At 44.8% G+C, this 4,819-nt stretch overlaps 1 protein-coding gene across 1 annotated transcript in view; it reads left to right on the top strand.

Annotated features, from left to right (window-relative positions):
- Positions 1 to 4,819, top strand: part of FGF14 (fibroblast growth factor 14) — a 612,348-nt gene that overhangs the window by 1,815 nt on the left and 605,714 nt on the right. The window lies entirely within an intron of this gene.

Below are 4,819 nucleotides of genomic sequence, written 5' to 3' on the forward strand. Positions count from 1 at the left end.
CGGTGTTTGTGTCCGGGCCGCGCTGGGGGGTGGGGGGGGGGCGGGGCACCGGCCGTCCTGCAGTGATGGCCGGGGCGCGGGAGGCTCCTGACGCTGGCACTGCGGTGTAGTAGATCATGGCTCCCCGCGGCCGCCCTGACACCCCGAGCTCCGCCGGGGACCGCGCTGGTACCCGGAGCGCCCGCGATCGGGCAGCAAGTGGCCGCTGCCTCCCTGCCTCCGAACCTTGCAAACGCAGCGTAGCTGGGGCGGCTCGCTCCGAGGGGGCTGCCGTCCTCGAGTGCCGGGAGTGAGAGCGGGAGGAGTGGGGGGAGTGGGCGGAGGGGGTGGGCGGGGATGGAGGCGGTGGGTGTGGAGGCTGAGCGCACTGCGAGGCCCCCGCGGCTGCAGCAGAAGGGAAACAGCGAGTTGCTGGTCCGTCCGAAGGGCAGATGCTCGCCTGCCGGCGGGGACCCCCGGGCAGTTGCCCCAGCTGGGCCGTCTGGGTGGCTGTGAGGCTCTGGGACAAGTGTCCGGCTGCTGCCCGTGGGCGCCCTGCTGCAGTGGGCTCTGGGCCTCTGCCCTGGAATTCTCATCCCCGTGCTGTAGCTCTGCCCCTTTCTCACCATCCTCCTCTGTCCCCCCCCCCAGCCCCCCACAACTCCGTCCCCTGTCCTTTTACCCTTCTCCCAACTCCTCAGCGTTTAGCAACTCTGAGCTGATACCAACATCCCCAGCAGTGGCCAAGGAGAAAGCCTTGTTGTCACCTTACCACCCGCATTTCTAATTCAGTTGGGAGGTGTACCCCAAGCCCGCATCCCACCCAGAGCTTGCTGATGTTTGGGTGATGCCTAGATCCACACACTACTGTATGACGAGTTACTGTGAAGACCCTTTTTCAAGACTTACCCAAGTGGGACCAGTCAAGGGCTGCCGTTGGGAGGGAGGGATTATTCCTTCACGCAGTAAAAATAATGGGTTTCGAGGCCTTTTCCTGTCCTGTGAAAAGATTTGGCTCCCTTTTGAGAAAGGAATACTGTAAAGCACTTTTTTTCTTTTTTTTTTTTTAGACTGGGACATTTGTCTAGGGACCTTGAAGTCAATCCCTCCATAGTGCTGGAAGGTGGGAAAGCATTGGGCTGGGGACAGTAAGTTTCCTTCCTGACCGTTATAACTTTTTTTTTTTTTGGTAAATAATTTTACTGGAAACACTAATTTCCCCCGTATACACGATTCAAGATATTTTTATTACACCTCCCCCACCCCACCCACTTTCATCTCTCTGGAATAAAGTAGATTTTTTTTCCTTCCAAGGCATTTTGGAAGGTGTCAAATGACACATTATTTTTAGAGTAATTTATTTTGCAGCTTATGAATGCTAAAGTACTTGGGTGTGAATTGATAAGTTAATTCAAAGAGTGTCTAACGGCATCGCCAACTATTCTAATAGGAGAGCGTAGTCTTAGGTTGCTGGAAGTTAGAGTTCCAACCTGGGAACTGGAGCATTTTGTAAACTGCTTTAAAAATGTGACATGAATGTGTCACGCTACCTCATCTTGTAAAAGTTTTGCTTTTTGAACTTGACTCAAATCCATGCTTAACTGTTCCCTTTCAGGATCGTAACTGGTAGATCCGTTCTCTTTCTGCTATTACCATGAAGCCTAAAATTGTTTGCAGGTTTTCGATCCCAAGATAGCAGTATAACCAAGTAGTTAATTGGGTAATTAAAATAAAACAAAGACTAAAATCCTCTTAACTGTTAAAACCAAAAAGAACAGATTGACTACTACCTATTATGTGGTCTTAAATCTGAAATGAGGACAATTAACTGGTTTCAGACTAGGAAGTTTGGCAGAATACCTCCAAGTACCAGTACTAGGATCAAGAATTCAGTGTGAAGACTTCTTAGATTAAGAATTCTTCCCAATCTTTGCAAATTTTAGAACAAATTACTGATTGTTCCTAATTTCTAAATTGTCAAGAAGTCTATAGGTAGTTTGGTCAAGCCTTCCTGGAGGACTTTTAAAGCACTGCCATCTACTCATGTTGATGTGAAAATAAGTGGATAATGGAGTAATGTACTTCAGGACAAAGTTATTTATCTACTGCAAAGTTATTAGCATTTAAATAAGAGGTGTTAATTTAAAAGTTTTTTTGTAGTTGCTTTTATGTAACATATAACTGGAAAAGAACATGAAGATTATACTTACACAATATGTACATGCTTGCTAAAATAAATTGCAGCGGCTTAGAAATCCTGCATATAAAGTAAATCTACCGTCTTCATAGAAACGTCCAGTGTTTCACAATACTATTAGCAGACACACACACACACACACACGCTTAAATGTCCTACTTTCCCCTATTCTCCTAGTTTAGCAACGGCTGTATGTTTAGAATAAATGTTACCTGATTCAAATTGCACTGTATGAGTCATGCAAGGTGATTGTATTTTAGGCAAATCATGAGATAGGGAATACGAAGTCTGAGGCACTTAGCCTGGAGGAGGGCTTGACAGATTTCTTTAAACTAGCAATGACAGTTTGGACTGACCAATGGGCATCACAGGTCAGTTTGGTACTAATCTAGGTCACTAGACTTTGAGTGACAGCTGCTAAGCATTGTGGTTGGGAAAAAAATCCACAATGAAGGTAAATACTAAGGTCAGGTCAAGGCTATCTCCTCAGAAACATACTGTACCACAGACAAAGGAAGCCCAGACCCTCAGATAGACACACTTATTGAGCCACACTCATGAGATACTCACGCTTCCATGGCTTGATGGGGTTTTGGGAAAGCATCGAATTTAAGACAAGTTGTCATCAAAGATAATTTTATGCGGACCAGTGACAGTGGCAAGGAGGGTATGCAGCAGATGTCCTGGACCTAGTTCGGCAGAGCTCATTTAGAAGATCTCATGAACTCATGGCCCCAAGCACCTCCGTTTCTGAACGCAGTCTTTCTCTCTGCCATGTAACTTGGAGACGACACAAGCAGGGCTTGGTAGAACTCATCGTCACTTGCTATTTCTTACTTGTTCTGGTGTCTTTCAGCTCTGCTTTTGCCTTTCGCTAAAGCTGTTTTAGGTGCCAAAAACATCTGGTACGCCTCTGTTACTCATTTAAATATATGTTATTCTTTTAAAACGACTTGCTTTACATGGAGGGCTGTCATGGCATTTAGAAGTGGGAAAACAGGAGGAGACGGGAGAAAAAAAGAAAGTAAGCATTTTTTCCTCCTTCCCCTTCTCAGCCTGCCGACTCATCCTGGGTTCCCGTAGAGCTGGGTGAGCCACAGATGGGCCACAACCTCTGCATTTCTAAACACTGAGCATGTACCAAATGGAGACATCAAATCCAGACTGCATGGCTGCAACACCAAACAGGCGTGAGGCTCTTCTCCTCTGACATGCTTGCCTTTAGAGTGGGATTCCGTGTAATCGGAGTTGGCCTTGGACTCCTTCCAAGAAGCTTTAGTTACTGAAGTAGCAAAATGAGTTTGCAGAGCAGGGGCCCCTCAGGAACCAAAGGACAGCAGTTTAGACAGGCTCCCAAGCATTGACTTTCTGGGAGAGTGGATTTTTCTTTTTTGAAATTAAATCCAAGTTATCAAGTATGAAATCCAATGCATGATCATTTAAACTCGGTTTTAGCCATGAGGACAACTTTGGCTGTACGCCTATCCAGCCTAGGCTCATCTTTCCACAGCTTCTAAAACAGAGAGTATTTGTTCAAAGGATGCATTGCTTTCAGAACGTGCCGAAGGTAATTCTAGACTATATTTAACATTTCCCACACGAAACCATTTCTTCAACAATGTTCAAACCCTGTCTTCCATGTTTTAGCAACACAAACACTGGGGACTTTTCTGAGTTGTTTTTTTTTTATATATATACATATGGCAACAGGGACAACAATCAAAATTTTCATTCCTTTGTACATTTTGGCACCGTAACTCACTCAGTTGACTCATAATCTTCCTATAAATACCCTGTAGATGTCTCAAAATGGAAGCATTTATTCAAAATAGTTTTTTTTATGCCTTGGGGCCAGACAGTTGGGATTTAACAGTATATTTGAAGCTCCTCTCTTAAGTTTTCTTCCCCCTTATTAAGTTTTAAAGCAGACCTTGCATTGTGGTATCTATATTCGTAATAAAACCTTTGAGTGTCGTCATAGGGGTACCTCCAGGAGGGACTGTGGGTCTAGAAAATACAAGGGACGCTTCTTCCTGACCAGTACCATAGTCTGTGTTGTTCAGGGTTTCATTTTGTGAAGCTGATTCCAGATTTCCTTGTAAGAGCTGCACGTTTGCACTGAAGGGCAGCGACTTTTCTGAGATTTCACAGTTCCTCCGTAATGGCTCCCGAGATGCACTGTTCTGCTCTTCAAGGACCAAGTGTTTCCTGGTGTTTCTTCTGTGTATTTCTTTAGTTGCTACACACTGACTTTCTGCTTTGTTAAGAATGAAAAAGGTAGGGTGACAAAAGGAAGGGAGGTTCAAAGAAGGAATTCTTAGGGCCTACCTTAAACATGGAGGTGAAGGAAGGCATGATGCAGACATGTTTTGCAGGGAAACTGAAGTTTTTGTTCATTTAATCTACTATCTAAGAAAGTCACCCAACAATTGTTGGGCACTATTGCTTTTATCACTGTTTCCTGACAAAAACTCTACTTACCATACAGAGCAGGTTTTCAATGAATTTTTATTCAACGAATTAATAGTGAACACAGGATTATTTGAGAAATTTAACTGTGGGAATGTAACCGCAAGTATCAGAACTGACGCTTGGTTAAGTTCACTTAATGCTTACTCCTTTCCAACAGTGTCAACCACGAAT

This window comes from Suricata suricatta, chromosome 4 (assembly GCF_006229205.1).
Source record: "Suricata suricatta isolate VVHF042 chromosome 4, meerkat_22Aug2017_6uvM2_HiC, whole genome shotgun sequence".
NCBI lineage: Eukaryota > Metazoa > Chordata > Mammalia > Carnivora > Herpestidae > Suricata > Suricata suricatta.